This window comes from Myodes glareolus, chromosome 6, assembly GCF_982192425.1.
Source record: "Myodes glareolus chromosome 6, mMyoGla1.1, whole genome shotgun sequence".
In the NCBI taxonomy this organism is placed as follows: domain Eukaryota; kingdom Metazoa; phylum Chordata; class Mammalia; order Rodentia; family Cricetidae; genus Myodes; species Myodes glareolus.
In genome coordinates this window covers 39,560,067-39,578,497 of record NC_142031.1, presented here as the reverse complement: position 1 = coordinate 39,578,497, position 18,431 = coordinate 39,560,067, and positions in this window count along the sequence as shown.

The window sequence follows — 18,431 nt, the reverse complement described above, 5'->3', positions numbered from 1 at the left end:
TGGTACTCTTGCAGAAGACCTGGGTTTAGTTCCCAGCACCGGCATCGGGTAGCCTAGAATGGCCTGGAGCCCCAGTTCTAGTGACTGATGCCCTCGTCTGGCCTCCAAAGGGACTTGTACTCACACAGACCCAAGGACAAGCAGGCAGCCACACCAACACATAAAATAAATATTTAAAAAGAAGGAAAAGAAATGAGGAGGCTGCAGACGCCTGTGTGCCGTGAGACTCTCGGGCATCAGTTCTCAAAGGCCACGGCCTGCATCCGCTTCTGCTGGAGGTCTCTCTAAATCCGAGTGCCCGCAGAGAAGAGTGCCCATTTACCCCAGGCCAGTATCTCATGCAGAGTAACTGAGGCGTTCACGTGCCACCTCGGAGAGTTTGATTTCGGTGGCCTAGAGCAGGGAACAGACAGGCAGGAGACATCCCTCCTAAATGTGAAACAAAATGTTGCTCTTGAATGTGTCTAATCCTCTGAGATTGACTTAATCAAAAATGCCCTGCTACAAGGCCAGGGGGATGCCTCAGCGGTTAAAACACTTGCAGCATAAGCCAGAAGACCAGAGTCTGGGTACCCAGAACCCATATAAACACTGAGTGGCTGTGGCAACCTGCCTATAACTCCAGCCTCCAAAGGCAGGCAGGGACCCAGGACAAGCAAGTCATGTCTTCAAGTCCTGGGTCTGACTGAGGAACTCTGCCTCATTGAATAGGTGAGAATCTTAGTCACCGTCCCTACAGCTGTGATAAGACACCATTAGCAAACGCAACTTGGGGAAGAAAGGGTTTATTTCAGCTTACACATCCCCGTTACAGTTTACCACGTAGGGGGTCAGGACAGGAATAACTCAAGGCAGGAACCGGTGGAGAAACCATGGAGAAACACTGCTTACTAGCTCGCTTCTCAAGACTTCCTCAGCCTGTTGTCTGATAGTGCCCAGGATCACCTGCCAAGGGTTGGTTCCACGCCCCCCATGACCCACCCACATCAACCGTCAATCAATCAGTGCTCCACAATCTTGCCCACCAGCCAATCTGATGATGGCATTTTCTCAATTGAGGTTCCCTCGTCCCAAACAACTCCAGTTGACATAAAACTAGCCAGGCCAGAGGAAGAGGAGTCCCAGCATCAGACTCGGCCCTCCACATACATACACATTCAAACTACATACATTTGCATCCACACATGTGCAAGCATGTGCACACACATATCTGTAATATATTAAAACAGGGGCGGGGGAATAAATAAATAAAATATTTAAAATGACCCCCTAGAGAAATCAGACATTGTGCTATATTAGTTGGTGGGAAACAGGCTATAGAGTGTCTTCATGGAAATTCCACTTCTTTTTTTATCTATCTTATAGGGGTTTGTTTGTTTGTTTGTTTGTTTTTGAGTCAGCATCTCGTGTAGCCTGGCCTTAAACTTGGTATGACCTTAAACCCTGATCCTCATGCCCCACCTCCCAAGTTCTGGGGTTACGGATATTTGTCACCGCACCTATCTGGAGAGCCTCATTTAGAAAGTCCCACCATTCATTTTTTTTTCTTTTATGCATGTGTTTTGCCTGCATGAATGTCTATGCATCGCATGCGTGCAGTGCCCAAGGAAGCCAGAAGAGGGCATCAGGTCTGGCACGGTGGTTTTGGATGGTCATGAGCTACCATGAAGGGACTGAGAATCAAACCTGGGTCCCCTGTAAGAGTGGCCTGTGCTCTTGGCCCCTGTGCCACCCCCTAGACACCGGCTGAGATCACTTGTAAAGGATATGGTGTGGGGATGCTTCGTCCTGAGTTGGTACCTCTTCTTCCCCAGCTGTCCCCTGGCTCTGTCCCCCCTGAGACCCAGTGTCAAATGGTTTCCTTGCCCATCCTCTCTCCCCATCTCCCATTTTGTTTCTTTGGACTGTAAGAACTGCCTCCTCCCCATAGCTGCGGCGGAGATGGAAGATCCCTTGTCTCCCCCCCCCCCCCCCCCCCCCCCCCCCCGTGAGCTTGTCTCACCTGGCTGGGCCTGTGGCACTCAGGGCTAGTCACGTTTACTCCCTAGAATCTAGGACTGAGAGCCGGCGCCTCTGAGTAGCGGGAAGTGAGTCCTGTCTCCAGAAAGTCACCAAAAGCCTGCTGTAGTCGTGTGGAGAAGGAAGGCCTGAGGTCATCAACAGGGAAGACCAAAACGGGCAACCATATAGCCAATAATATTCCGACCTCGGCTAGCCGGGAGCTGGGTTCAAAACCGTCACCCCTGCTTCCATGTGTCCCTCTTCATGTCCTTCTATCACTAGGCCACCACGGTGGCCATCTGTCACAATAGTGCCCACTGCCCTCACAACCACCCTCCTGACTGGACACTAAATCCTTGCTGTTCCACTCAGACCCTCAGCCCTCCTTCTCGACCAGCTCTCACTGAAGCTCAGAGTGGCCAACACCTGCATCCTCAGCGAGGTGGAAAGAGAGCTGACCTCCTCCCCACAACTTCCCAAGAACCAAGAACCTCGAGTTCTCACCCCCACCTCCGGTTCCCACCTCAGCATGCCTCCCCCTTCGTCCCCAGCCCAGAAGTGTTTCAGGACACGTTTGAGTAAAACACTCCTGAGAACCGAGTAAACAGTGGTTTCCTCACATTCCTGTCAGCCTTTGTTTTCTAAGACTGAAGAGTCTAAACTGGAGAGGTCCCCCTCTCCCTCCCCATTCCTTGGCTCTTGCTTTGACCTTGGGGTTAAGGACGTGGCTGGCCTGGCTTGTTGGATTTGCACAACATTTCAGGTTGCCTGGTTGACTGGCGGGGGTCTCCTCCATCGTCTTGCCTAGAGTGGACCTGGCTGCGGACAGGGCTGTGACAAGGGTCCAGGCTGCAATAGCAAAGTTGCACCAAGGATGAGTTCTGTGCCTGACCATTGTGATGCCCTGCCTCCTCACAGCCACGGCCACAGATGGCCTCCTGGATAGCCCCTGCAGTTCTGGCCACAACTGTCCCAGCCAAGGGACCTGGCTTCTCTTCTAGGATGTGGTGTGGGTCTCAGGGGAGGGCTAGAACAATGCCAGGCACCTTATCAACAGCTAATCCCGGCCTGGCCGGCTCTGGCACTTCCCTTCTCAGAAACACCTACTCTTATTTTAACACATGGCATGTTCACGTCTGACTCAGCCCTAATTGCAGACAGAGCAGAGACAATCCCTCCCTAGAGCCACAGCCAAGAGCAAACACCTTCAAGTCCTCCAGGAATGGGCCTGGCTTCCTTCGGCCTTTGTCAGAGGGCTCCCGGTGCCACAAAATGGAGGAGCCGAAAGTAGAAACCCGGAAAGAAATCATCAGCTCTCATAGTTCTTTTCAGGGTTCAGTTCACTGACGCCCAGAGAAGGCAGGCTCCTGTTCAGAGTCACACAGCTGTGGGATTCCAGAGGCGATCCTGTGTGCCTATCTTACACGCTTCTTGGGGTGCTGAGGAGGCAGGAAGAAAACTCAGACATTGTTGTTGAGGTTTGTCTCCGCTCATGGTTCTGTCCCATACTTTCTTAAGACTTGTTCCCTCTCAGGGGTCCAATGATGGGCACCACAGCTGCAAGAGGGGCCTTAGGCGCACCTAAAATAAGAACTGGTTTTTGTCTAGAAGGAGGAAATATCATAAGATGGAACCTCCAAGTAGGCTAGGTGTGGTGGTACAGGCCTACAACCTTAACTCTCAGGAAGTGGGGGTAGGAGCATCAAAGGTCAGTGTCAGCTACAGAGAGAGCTTGGAGCCAGCCTGAGCTACATGAGACTCAGTCAAGTAAAGAAGGAAGGAAAGAAGGAAGGAGAGAAATAAAAGAACTTCCAACAGAAAAAAAATTGCTTAGGTGAGCAGTGGGTAGGAGCAGAGATGCCACCCCCTTCAGGGACATCTGGAGCACTGGAAATAGAAATCCTCTCTAGAGGCACCATTCCGATCCAGGTTTCAGTAAAGATTTGTCCCAAACTCAAAGTGGAAAGCGTGGCTGGACGTGAAGAGCGGTGGTAGAATATTTGTTTAGCATGCACGAGGCTAGGGGTCCAAACTCCAGGAGAGAAAGAGACAGAGAGGGACAGAGATAGAGAAGAATGGTCCTGGAGGGTGACCCCAGCCAGCTCTGCTCTAAGTGCCCCCAGCTCAACTCAGCAACCATGTTCTGATTCCTGTTCATCTGAACCCAGCTCTGAAAGCAGCTGTCTGTGGTCAGAGAAAGATCCTGAGCAATTCCCTCCGTCTAAAATGGCTGGTTAGCAACCAAAGCAATAGGCCCTCAGTTAGCTACCATACCCGTCTTCCTGACCCAGAGCTGCCGCTGGGGGTCCCTGGGACTCCGACACTCTAGGACCAGCCTGTGAAAGCAAAAAGTGTCAAGCCCTGTGGCCCTCCAGACTATACTAAAGATCTCTGAAGTGTAGAAATAGCAGCCAGAAGCTGTGAGCAGAAAATTCCAGGCTTAATCCTTTCAATGTATGTTTGCTTTTCAGTTCAAACATCTAATGAGCCTTTACTATCTGACCTGCTCAGTGTGTGCCCAAAGGCTTCCCATCTTTCTACCTGTGCGGTAAGATAAAGGTCAGCATCAGATGTTTTCCATTTGCTAGGAAGGAGTGAAGACGAGAAACTCTGGCTAATGCTTAAGGGGTCCAAACTTTAATAATCAAAACATAGCTCGCTTTGTAATTACCCCCATGCTATTGTGGTGTGGGTTTTCTTTTGCTAGATAGATCCTCAAGTATCCCAAGCTAGTCTCCAACTCTGTGTCCTGAGGACAACCTTGGCTTTCTGACCCGACCTTCTCCACCATGCTGGGATTTCAGGCACACAGCACCACACCCAGGTTTACAACTCAAAGTTGTACGTGTGGCTTCTCGTGTACTGGGCAAGACTACTGATTGAACTACACCCTAGCCCCAAGTACTGCTTTTTAAAAAGCATATATATGTGCTTGATTTTCTTCATTTTCAACCATTTCAAATGCTAAAAACATCATACGTGGGACTGAAGAGATGGCTTAGTGGTTAAGAGCACTGACTGTTCTTCCAGAGGACCTGAGTTCCATTCCCAGAACCTACACAACAACTCACAACCATTTGAACTCCAGTTCCTGGAGATCTGAGGGTACTGCACACACACAGTGCACAGACCTATGTAAACAAAACACTCATATACATAAAAATAAAATAAATGAAAAGAAATGACATTTTAAAAGATCGACATCCACGTGGGCTGAGGACGTAACTAAGGGGTAACTAAGGTGGTAACCACAGCCACCTTCTTGTGTTGTGGGTTGAACTTAGAGCCTTGGGCAAGCCAGGCTCTATCCCTAAGCTCCAGCCCACAATGCTGACATCTTATATAGCCACAGCTTAATCAGAAAAACCAGAGTATGAGACAGAAATATAATGCCGGTCACTTATCTCCAGACGTTAGGTAAAGTTTGCCAACTGTCTCACTGATGCTCCTTTTCCAACCCAGGATCACTGAGCTGGCCTGTCCCGTGGCCTCCTGCGATCTGAGACAGTTTCCTCATTCTTTGCTCTTCAAGATTGTGACATTTTTCAAGAGCAGTGGCCGGTTACTCTGCAGAATGTTTCTCACTTTGGGTGTGTCTGGTATTTTTCATGATTAGATTGTGGGTCTGTATGTTGGGCAAGAACACCACTGAAGAGACATTGTGTCCTGGTCATCCCAGCAGGCGGGCAGGAAGCTGCTGCCTCTGCTCCGGAGGACAGTAAGATGATCACTTAGATTGGGTGGCGCTCAGTGGGTTGGTTACAAGCAAGGCCACCATGTCCTGCTCTGACATTAACGTGCTATGTGAAGAGACATTTGGAGGACACGGAATGCCTATTGTCTGTCATATCCTGCCACCAGCTTCAGCCTCATAAAGGATCCTCTAGCCATTAGTACTGTGAAGTCAGCCAAAGCCTGGCTTTTCTATTTCCAGCATGCCTTCTTCCCTGACCAAGCAGAATTCTAGAGAGGAAAGAGCATCCCTCTTCCCTTGTCGGCTGATTTCTTCAACTGTTGCTTATGTTGACATGAAGAAACCAACGTTGGTTTTATTCTAAATCATTATTTATTACTCTAAATCTTCCAGACTTGACCAGCAAAGCCTATGATGATCAATCAGTGTGAGATTCTGTCTCAAAAAAAAAAAAAGAAAGAAAGAAAAAATAGAATGATATTTGAGATCAAGTTCTCACTGGGGGACAGGCACTTACCACCAAGGCTGAGTGAGTTCCATCTCCAGGTTCAACAATTCCCACAAGTTGTCCTTCTGAACTCCTCTCCCTGTGTGAACTATGGTACTTTCATGCATGTACACGCTATAGATAGATAGATAGATAGATAGATAGATAGATAGATAGATAGATAGATCAATAGATGTAAATTTAAAAACATTTCATTGGGAATGTGGCTCAGTTGACAGAGTGCTTGCTTAGATTTGATCCCCAGTGCTATATAAAATGGTGGTGGTAGCACATGACTATAAACCTAGCACTTGAGCCATAGAGGCAGTGGGTCAAAAGTTCAAGGTCATTTGGTTATATAGTGAGTTCAAGGTCAGCTTCAGTGACAGGAGACCTTGTCTCAAAAAAAAAAAGTCTCATAGTACTAGGATATCTTTGGTTCTGGTGTCTGTTGTGGGATATTTGTACACTATGTGAAAATATATCTCTGTGATTGGTTTAAAAAAGATTAGAGTGACCAATAGCTTGGCAGGAGGTATAGGCAGAACTTCCAGGCATAGAGAGGAAGTCAGACATACAGAATGGAAGAAAGGTAAAAAAGCCACATGGTAAAATGTAGATTAATAATTAATAAAATTATTAATTTTGTTAATAAATAATAAAAATTAATAAAATCAGATTAATTTAGGTTATAGGAGCAAGTGGGACAAGCCTAAGCCAAGGTTGAGCCTCCATAGTAAAAAGTCTCCACATTTCAAGCTGGCAGGACAGAGAAAGACTCATTACAAGAATCTGTCAAAGAGAACTCAGCTAGAAAGTGTATCAAGCCATCCCTGGCTATCTTTTGGGCCCAGTTCCTGGATACCTTACAAACATCAAAATTAACACAGCCACAAATTTATGTCATCCTAATATAAGATGACATCAGGTCTTTGGGGTGTAGCTTGGTCAATAGAGTGCCTCCCTAGCATATACAAAGTCCTGGGTTCCATCCCAGCACCACATAAAACTAATGTGGTGACTCATCCATGTAATCCCAGCAGAACCTGGAAGCTTAAGACCCTCAGAAACATAACAAACTGAAGGTCAACCTTTGACTGGATAGATGGATGGATGGAAGGACAGACGGACGGACGGACAGACAGACAGACAGGAGTAAAGTGGTTTAACAGAAGCCAAAACATGCAGTTAGCTGGGGTAGTTCTAGAATGGGGTTGGCTACTTTCCTATGGACTTTTCACATGGGGGTAGAAAAGGGGTCAATTTCAGGTTAAACCAAAGATGGCTCCGTCTGAGGCCTTTGTCCTGCCGCAGTCCAACACCCTCTCTGGGAACACTACACACACGTGCTGAACAGGCATCATATGGACCAAACACCTCACACACACAATTTTAAAAATAAAGATGAACATTATGTTTTCAGGAATTAATAATGAGAAGAAAAACATCTGTACCTGTTCAGGATACGCAGAGCACAGTAGGCCCTGCCACACACACACAAACGAGACACAGGCAGCAACGCTCACATTCTCAGGAGAGACGCTGAGGAGGCCGGAAGTGGTTGGAGGCTCCATCCAGGTGTGTCTAGACTTGATTCACCTCCATTTTAAGAGCATCAAGTAGCCAATCTTGCTTTGTTTTGTTTGAGATAAATTTCACTCTCTGAAGTTTTGCTATCTGGAACTTTCTGGAATTTTTGTTCCCAATATTTCCATCCATAGACTTAGATCCAACCTGTGCAGTGAAGTGCCTATGTCTGACCATTTCTGTGTGTAAAATCATTGGCTCATACCAGTGCCTGGGGTCCAAGCTAACACAGCAGGTGTATGATTGCTACATGGGTTCTGATTCCATCACCCAGCATATAATTACTTACTTGCTTAATTGTGGAATATACTTGAAAAAAACTTTCAAGTGTTCTAAGACCTTTTTTATTGTTGTTGCTTATTATTCTTAGTTTGTACCACTGTACCCATCTGTGGGTTTGTTGCTGTTTTTCTTTAAAGATTTTGTGTGTGTGTGCATGTGTGAGTATCTGTGTTTGGGGTGTGTGTGTGTGTGTGTACCTGTAGAAGTCATAAGAGGGTTTTGGCTCCCGTGGGATAGAGTTACGAGTCTTTGTGAGTCTCCCACTGTGGGCGCTGGGAGGATCTGGTCCTCATGCTAGAGCAAGCGTTCTTAACTGCTGAGCCATCTCTAACCCCTTGTTTTGTTTTTGAGACAGGGTTTCATGTAGCCCGAGCTAGTCTCAAACTCACTCTGGATCTGATGTTAGTCCTCCGGCCTTCACCTCTCCAGTGCTAGGATTGCAGGCATGGTGCCATCATGCCCAGGTTACAGAAAAATTCCATTGGTTGAAAATTTAAGCCTAATTGTTGCAGTGAAAACTTCCCATAATATCAGTTGATATAAGGAAGAACAAGAAAGAGTTTGGAAGAGTACAGGCTTATTTAAAAAAACAAAAACAAAAACAAAAACAAAATCTTTTATTATATAATTAGGCTGAACATGGTTTTCTGCCAGTAGGTGGCAGCGTGTGAACGGTGTTAAGGCGGGTTCTTCCCTCCCTCCTCATCTCCCCCTTGTGGTCCTTTGAGTTTTAGGCTTAGTTGTTGCTGCTGCTGTTCTTTGAGATGGCATCTCGTGCATCCCAGGCTAGCCCTGAACTCACCAGGAAGCAGAGGACGCTGCAGTCTTCAGGGTCTGCTCTTCCTGCCTCCACCCCACCCCAAGTGCTAGGATGCAGGTGTGTATCACCACGCCCAGTTTATGAGGTGCTAGGGATCAAACCCAGGTGTCTGTGCATGCTGGGTGAGTGCTCTACCAATGAGCCACATTCCCAAACCCTGCTGCTGTTTTGTTACTGTTGCTTTAAAGTTGAGACAGGGTTTCACCAGGTAGCCCAGCATGACCCAGCGTGACCCAGCGTGACCCTGCACATGCAATCCTGCTGTGCCACCTTCCTGAATGAGGTATCAAAGGTCTGTGCGGCAACCCATCCGAATCCTGGTTCTAGGGAGTCCTGGTAATAAAATCATCACAATAAACAACCCAAGTGTGCTACAGAGAACAAGCAATCATCAGAATCATCTTCCTCGTACAAACTATGAGACAGAACCCACAACATAAAGCAACTTTCATAGAAAGAGAGCTGGGGGCATAGCTTATTCAGTAAAGTGCCTGCCTCACAAGAATAAGGACTCGAGTTCAAATCCTAACAACCATACAAAGCCTGGCTGGCATGGCACGTTTGTCTATAACCTCAGGACTGGAAGGAGGTAGTGGCACACAGAGACAAAATAATCCAGCAATTTAAGCAATCAGTGAACTCTGGGCACAGGGAGACCCTGTCTCAAAATAAAGGGTAGCGTGAGATAGAAGATACTCAACATTGGCCTGTGTTCTCCCACATGCATGCACACAAACACGCACTCACACATACGCTACACACAGAGGTATATAGATGTCCAGACAAACAGATAGTCTACTGCATGTCACCCGCATGTGACGCACCTATAGCAATTCCAGGAATTACTCTCCAGTGTTAGCGAGGAAAAGTGCTGCCTTGAAGTATGGGGCTTAGTCCCCAGGGCCTTGGAAGGTCGTCCCAAGAGCAGGTGGGGTTGTAATAGGATGCATTAGCAGTGCCCTAGCCAGGCAGAAACCAGAGAAAACTCTCCGCACCCTACTCACCGCCCTGGCCCAGGACCCAGGGAGAATTTACAAAATACACAAGAATGCCTGGCAGGGGTGGCACACACCTTTAATCCCAGCATTTGGGAACCAGAGGTAGGTGAATCTCCATGAGTTCGAGGTCAGCCTGGTCTACAGAGTTCCAAAGCTACACACAGAGAAGGAAAAAAAAACACACACACACACAGGAAAAGTCTCAGCATGAAGCAAGACAACGTGGAGCTGTTAGCGTGGAGGTAGATGAGGAGGATGGACCTAGGGCAAACTCTTGTATCAGTTTAGCCACAGGTTAGACATTCCTACTCAAGAGGTAGCGGTACCCATGGAATGACCTCTCCCTTCGGGGTGCTGCTCTGTGAACGACAGGGGAGGATAAGTACTCTGGGTGTTACCCACACACAGCGTTCTGGATGTCTGTTCCAGGCAGAACAGAAAGAGGGAGAATTAACCAGTAGGCTGAGGCAGGAGAATCATCACAAATCTGAGACCAGCTGGGCTACAGAATCATTATGAAGCCAGCCTGAGGTGAGAAAGAAGTTCAGTTGGTAGAGCATGCGCAGAGTCCCAGTTCCATCCCTAGAACCACATAAAGCAGGTGTAGTCACGCAAGCCCGTGATCCCACCACAGTTCAAAAACCGAAGGTCATCCTCAGCTACCCAGCAACTTTGGGTCCAGGCTGGGATACAAGATACCCTGCCAGAAAGAAACAGGGAGGCAGAAACTATGAAGGAGACATGGAACTGGAAAGAGCTGGACACCCTGGAACATGGTGACATTTCTTTTCTTTTCTTTTCTCTCTCTTTTTTTTTTTTATTTTCGAGACAGGGTTTCTCTGTAGTTTTTGGTGCCTGTTCTGGAACTAGCTCTTGTAGACCAGGCTGGCCTCAAACTCACGGAGATCCTCCTGCCTCTGCCTCCCGAGTGTTGGGATTAAAGGAGTGCGCCACCACTGCCCAGCTACATGGTGACATTTCTTGCTAGCTAAGAGTTGCTTCACAACTGACAAAGTCAAAATTGCCTACTAACCTCCTTTTCCCTAAAACTTCTCACACAGGACGTTAAGGGCAACACTGGAGCTGGGTGTGGTGGCATACACCTTCCCTCCCAGCTCTGAGAAGACTGAGGCAGGGGGGACTGTGAGTTCAAGGTTAGACTGGTCTAGGTGGAGAGTAGGTTAGCCAAGGCTGCAGAAGGAAGTGCGGACTCAGAAGAACAACAAACTAGACTTAGGGGCAGAGATTTGTGGCCTTGAGTTGGACGGTACCTGCGCCCATCTTTCCTCACTGGTCTCGAGAAAGGCATCGAGTAAACCAATCGTTTACACAAAAGAGAAATAAGGATACCAGCTCATATTTTTGTATTTAATTTTTAAGTTTTGCCTAATCTTTAAACCTGATAGCAAATGATATCTTTTGAAAAATTTTAACTTTGCAAACCATTGAATCATGTGTGTGTTTGTGTGAGTGTGAGTGTGTGGCCACAGTGAAGGGACCTAAGGTACGTGTGCTCTCAACAGCTCTCTCTCCCCTTCTCTCTCTTTTTCTGTCTCTGTGTCTCTCTCTGCCTGACTCTGTCTCTGTTTTTTCTCACTGTGTCTCTCTGTCTGTCCTAGTCTAGTAAGACTCTCTCCCCTTCTTTTCCTCCGTCTCTTTCACTCTCTGTGTCTGTCTCTCTTTCCCTCTCTGTCTCCTCCCCGTCTCCTCTGTCCCTCTCTCTCTGTCTCTGTGTCTCTCCCACACACATCTCTCTCCCTGTCTCGCTGTCTCTGTCTCCCTCCCCTCCTCCTCTCTCTCCCCTCCTCCTGACCTAATCTGACCCATGTACTGTCTCTTATCTCTCCCTACTAAGCGCCCTTTGCTCTACCCTGAACCCTGAAATTCCTTTCTGCAGTGTAGGCAAGGACCTGGCTTTCTCTGAGTGACTGTCACTAAGAAGTAAACCCTCGGGCTACAGGCGACAACAGTTGATGTGTGAGTGCATTCAGTCACTCAGCGAGAGTGACCTGAGAGACCTCACATAGGTCTCCATTTCCCAGCCAAGTCTCCAGTTCCTGACTCCTGTCAGAGAAACAACTTCCTCACCCTCTTCACGCCACAAGAGCAATGGCCCTTGGAATTGCTTCCAGTTCAAAACTAGCCTGGGCTATACAGTGAGCTCAAGGTCAGCCAAGGCTGCAAAGCAAGATAATAGACCCTGCCTGCCACTTAAAAGAAAAAGAAACGTGTATTTGACCTTTTCGTTAGTGTCACCATAGCACCCTTTGGCAATCATCCGGACCACCTTGTATATGCAAGCTAGTGCTCCATCCTTCTACCCCAAGCCGCGGGATCCCCGTGTCTCCTGCCGACCATTCCCACATTTCACAACACCCAGTCAGCCTTGAGATCAAAGCTTCGCCAGCTGCCCTTGCTTTGGCGGTACCCGGCTTTGGTGTAGAAAACACAGGAAAGGGGTAAGATTCTTGCAAGTCTCGGTGACCACACAGTGCGCGGCGGCACACACCTGTAAGCCCGTCCCTCAGGAGACTGAGGCATAACCCTGCCTCAAAAAGACAGGACAAACAAGACCAATGAGTTCTTACTCTCTCCAGCTTCCTGTCTCTGTCTAAGTTTGGGTCTAGGCCTTACACCACGGCAGCCATGGCTATTAATTTTCTTAAATTAGCCAGTATTGGTTTCTGTGGCTTGTCCTTAGGGGACTGTGCACATAAGTCAGTTCATCCCGAAAAAGAAAGAATTCCTCCAATTTTGACATTGCAGTGCACACCTCTAACCCTAGCTCTCAGGAAGTACGGAAGGCAGGGAGGTTGTGCTGTAAGTTTGAGGCCAGACTGGGCTATGATGTAGTGAGTTTGGGGCCAGCCAGGACTATATACTGAAAACCCTGACTCAAACAAAACAGAAAGGGGCGGGGGGGGGGGGGTGGATAAAGAATTCTCCCATCCAAGCAAAGGGCCAACACAACCCTGCCTTTCCCTGAGGCAGAATAAAAAGAGTTCATGCGATTTTGCTAGATGGGCCAACAGCCTGATGCAACTTCTGATTGGGACATGGAAAATCTAAGTTCAGGTTGGGTCACCTGCTGTGGAAAGGGAGTGAAGAAAGGAATTCGCTATAGCGAGTGGAGCCTACACCTGCTGTCGGCCACACCTGTCCTCGGATGGACGCTGTGAGCGCTGCAAGGCCAGCCGTGGCACCACGGGAGGGAAGTCAAGTTCTCTGTTTCCTGACCAGTCATGTGCAAAACACTCTGGTCCTGCTGTTCCTCAAGGATGGGTGCCCAGGTTGTTTTCCCCAAGTGTCCCTTCTCTAGAGGGGCACATTTTACGGAAGTGCAGAGATCAGACTGCCTGGGAGTTCTTTTAAAAAACAAGTATTGCCAGACCTGGAGGCACAGGCCCAGGATTCCAGCCACTTGGGAGGCTGAGGCAGGATCAAAATGTTCAAGGCCAGTCCAGGGCATAAGCACTTGTGATCCCAGCACTTGAGGGATGAAGGTAGGAGAATCAGGATGCAAGGCCGGTCTGGACTATAGTGAACCTAAGGGCAAGCTGAGGTCTATGAGACCCTGTCTTCTTGCTGTTGTTGTTTTCCAAGACAGGGTTTTACTGTGTAGCCCTGGCTGTCCTGGAACCCACTCTGTAGACCAGGCTAGCTTTGGATTCACAGAGCTCCACCTGTGTCTGCCTCCTGAGTGCCAGGAGTAAAGGCGTGCGCTACCACCTGAGGGAACACTGTCTTTAAAAATAAAGAGATAAATAAAAGTTCTGGACTGGAGAGATGGCTCAGCGGTTAAGAGAATTTCCTGGAGAGACAGCACCCCTCGTCCAACTTAGGTGGAAGCTAAATTCCAGGTTACAACAGACAAGAAATGTCCTCTATCCTCAGCTGATATAACAGAAACTTCTAATCGATGTTGGCTGAAAAACCAAGGCTTGGGACAGCAGATGCCCAATGAGCAAGCAGAAACAAGATAAACCTTCTGCCTTCATTCTGTGTTAGTCTGTGTGCCTTTAACTCTGGGTCAGATTTCTGCTCAGCTCCATGCACAAGCATGTTGACCATCTAAGGTTGTGTATGTAAAGCTAATAATCCTCCCCTTTTGAGGCTGAAGACCACAAGGTAAGGGTAGCTAAGGCATCTCTGACAGATTTATGACTGTCAGCTTTGTCTGGTTCAGACTAGAGAACAGCGGGAAGGAAACCTTCAGTTATTAAATTTGCCAGGAAGAGTAAGGCCACGGAAATAGGTCACCCCGTAATATAGCTGCTCCCATAATCGAAGGCAATGACTCCATGATGGAAAGGAAACCCTGCTTTACCAAGTGAGGCTTAATATTGACTCTCAACCACAGAATCTCGCATCTCCTGGAGACAGCTCTCTGGGCACATCTGTGATGAATTTGAGGCTGGATGACCCACATTAAAATGTGAGCAGTATCATCTCCTGGGCTGGGGTGCTAGGCTGAAAAAAGGAAGAAAGTGGGCTGTTGAGATGCCTCAGTGGGTCAAGGCACTTGCTGCCAAGCCTGACTACATGGAGTCACTCGCCAGCTTTTATGGAGGAAGCACTGGGGCAGGGAGCAAGAACTCAAGGTGTCATCTGGTTGATTGTCTCCACTCTGGTCCTGCAAGGTGGCCAAAGCTTCTTTAGCAGCATCGTCCCTTGAGGGGACCAGTCTGGTTTCCACAAGATGTCCCTTCTGCTCTGGTGTGCTCCTAGCTACCCTCGTGGGTGACAGGCCTTTTGTGTGGGGTGGCCCAACCTGCAAGGAATCTACAGTAGCTGCAGGCCTAGGTCAGTGACTTCTCCTGGCATCTTCAGCATTGAAGGGAACTGAGTTATGTTAGAGAGACACTCCATGTGCGGTGGACACTCAGACCTGCAGCAGCAAGCAGGCAGCCAGAGCAGAGGCGCCAGGCTTCCATCCTTCTGAGGGTGCCATCTCTGCAGGATCTGCGCTCTCGGGATGTAAACTGCCTGGATCACAGGACTCACAGACAAACATAAGCAAAGCGAAGAGATCCTGAAGGCATCCCTCTGCGAAGCAGCATTTCCTCAGCACCCAACGCCTATCTCCCCTGCCTCTGTGACTGTCCCCTCAACATCAGTATAAACAGAGCTGACACAGTGGTCAGTCAGAGCACAGCTTGAGCATGGCAGCTTGGCCACACACTCTTCTCGTCCCCTTCCCTCCACCACCCTGAAGCTCACATCAGCACCCTGGAAGACAGGGCTGGAGCACTCGGTCCCTCTTGTCTGCGGTGCAGCTTGGCTGACCTGCCGGCCTCCAGTTTGCCACCACTTTTTGCATTTGATTTTGAGGGGGACTGGTCCTATCTAGATGGTGGAGACTCCGGGACCGGAATGGCTGAGGCGCTACATTGTGCGGCACTGTCAGTAGAAGTGGGGGAGGCCCAGCCCAGCATCGCTGGCTGCATAGGAAGCCAGAGGTGCTCTCTGCTCAGGGACCTCCACTGAAGTACAGCCAGATCCCTGCCTACGCTGCAGAAAAGAATTTCAAAACAGAGAGGAGTGAAGCAAAGTGAGCGAGCTTATTAAGTGGAGATAAGGAGAGTGCACGATTCACTTAAGCAGGATGTTTAGAGAGAGTGACTCACAGCAAAGGAACACCGCACACCCAAGATAAGAGGGCTTTGCGGCAGCCAAAGCTGCAATTAGACATCTTCAGGACGGCTTGGATGTGCTCTGCAGCTAAGCTCTGCTTTTCAAAGGATCTAATTTCACAACGAGGTTTAATGATTAAGTGAAGCTTAAGGTTTAAGCAAATTTTAAAATTTAAGTAAAAATATAGGAACTGGCCAGGTATGGTGATTCACCCTTTTAAGGCCAGCAGTCGGGAAGGCAGGTGGATCTCTGTGTGTTGGAGGTCAATATAGCAAGTTCCAGATGAGCCAGAACATACAGTATTTAAAAAAAAAAAATGTTAGCCAGGCGGTGGTGGCACACACCTTTAATCCCAGCACTCGGGAGGCAGAGACAGGTGGGTCTCCATGAGTTCGAGGCCAACCTGGTTACAAAGCAAGTTTCAGGACAGGCTCCAAAGCGCCTGTCTCACACAACTAAAAACAAAACATGTTTTGGGGGGCCTGCAAGGGCAGCGGGTGGCAGGGACAGGAAATGAATGGGATCGAGATGCATACTGTGAAAGACACAAAGAATAAAGAAAAACGTTAATATATATGTGTATGTTTAATAAATGAATACAGGAACTAGCTCTCTCTCTCTCTCTCTCTCTCTCTTTCTCTCTCTCCCCCCATCTCCCTGGAGCCTGAGTTACACCCTGAGGTGAGAGCTAAGAATTGAACGCTGGTCTCCTGAAAGACCAGTACTCACTCTCAACCACTGAGCCATGCCTCCAGGCCTTGTTTTGAGGGGGGGGTGCGCAAGTTCTCACTCTGCAGACTGCTTGACCTGGAACTCACTGTGGAGAGCAGGCTAGCCTCAAGCTCACAGAGGCCCGCCTGCCTTGGCCTCTGCCGGAACTGAAGGCGCACACCACCATAACCAGCTCTTTCGTATCTTAAAGAACTCCCTTTTGTAGACGGAATTGTTCGGGGATGAGCAGGGAACACTCATACAGTCAGACTCAAGACCGCGCGCATCGCGCCTCGCGCCTCAAGGTCAGCACCAACCCTGCTGTGAAGCACCGTCGCTATAAGCAGCTGTGTTTATCGTTTGTCTTGAAGTCTCTGGATCCCAGATTCCACAGTAAGGGGCTCTGACTCTTCCATGTCTCCACAACTTTTCTTGTCTTAACAGTGTTTTATGCTGGCCGGTGGTGGTGCACACCTTTAATCCCAGCACTTGGGAGGCAGAAGCAGGCAGATCTCAGTGAGTTTGAGACCAGCCTGGTCTACAAACAAGTTTCAGGACAGGCAGAACTGTTACACAGAGAAACCCTGTCTGGGGGGCGGGGGGGGGGGGCAGAGGGGGAGTTTTTATTACATTTTAATGCACTTATTTTATGGAGGGCAGAGGACAGCTTCAGTCGATTCTGACAGTTGGTTCTCTCCTTTCCCTGCATGGCCCCAGGGATGGGACTCAGGTCATCAAGCTTGGCAGCAAACACCTGTACCCACTCTCCACCCCATTTCCTGTCTTTTTATTCCACTCAGCGCTCCTGAGAAGGCTACAGTTAGGACACCTCTTGCTCCAGGTTATGGGATGGGGAGCTTGTTGGGGGGGCAATACACAAACTCCCAATGTCTACCAAATAAACTGACTCCACTTGCAACTGTTTGTGAAAAGGCTCAAGCTTGACGGTGCTCTCAAGCACGGGGAAGTGGTGCTGAAGGATGTCTGGGAGGAGACCCAGAAATACGTGAAAATAAAAGGAAAATTAGGGTAAAAATAACATTGGGAGAATTTTCCAGAATAGTCTTTGGAGGTTGCATGGGGAGTCTCCCTCAACATTTATCTGTTGTTGGGGAAGGTAAACATTAATCACCCTACATGAGCATCTAGAATAAGACTACATGTTCCCAGAAACCTTAGGTAGAAGATAGATAGATAGATACATACATACATACATACATACATATGTGCACACATTCGCGCATATGAAACATTCACACAAACACATAGGTAACAAAAGCAAATGGATCTTGAGGTCATAAACTAGTTTTATGGACATTTTTACAAATATATATCTATATTTTTACATATATATATATACTTTTCTTTTTCTTCTATCATTTATATCAGCACCTGTTCTCAACTCCAGCAAAAGTTTCTGGAATTTGTTTATTTTTCCTTATGTGTATGCATGTATACCATGTCATGGGACTGCCCAAGGAGGTCAGAGGAGGATGTCAGGTGCCCTGGAACTAGAGTTATAAATGACTGCGAGCCACCTGGGTGTGGATTCTAAGAGCCCAAACAAGGTCCTCTCTGCAAGAGCAGCAAGTCTCCTTCGTCTCTCTGCCGGCTCTCCAGCCCCAGGAATTCTTACTCCCGTGAAAAACTCTACACTGCTTGCTCAATGTACCCTCCACCTTCCCTTCCTTCCTCAGGACACTGATTTTAACTATCAACACCCGTGCTCTCTGAATTATAATTTCTGGGTTTTGTGATTTGTTTTGTGCAGGTGATCCAACCAACAGCTTAAAGCACACGAGACAAGAGCTCTACCTACTGTACTTTATATGCAGCCTACGTGTGCGTATCTATGTGTACATGTGAGCATTGTGTGTGCACTTATGTGTATGTATGTGTCTTTGTGTGTGCATGTGTGTGTGTCATTTTTGAAGAGCTAGCAGACGAGGCTCTGAGGAGTAACTGTCCCCTGAAGCAGGGAGGGGTTCTGAAAATGGTTTTTGTTTATCTTTTTAGACAGCACCTCCACTGTGTGGCCTGTGCTGGACTAAAACTCACAGCTGTAGCCAAGGATGACCTTAAACTCTTGGTCTTCCTGCCTCTACCTCCTAAATGCTTGAATTATGGGCATAGGCCTTCATGCCTCTCTCTCTCTCTCTCTCTCTCTCTCTCTCTATATATATATATATATATATATATATATATATATATATATAT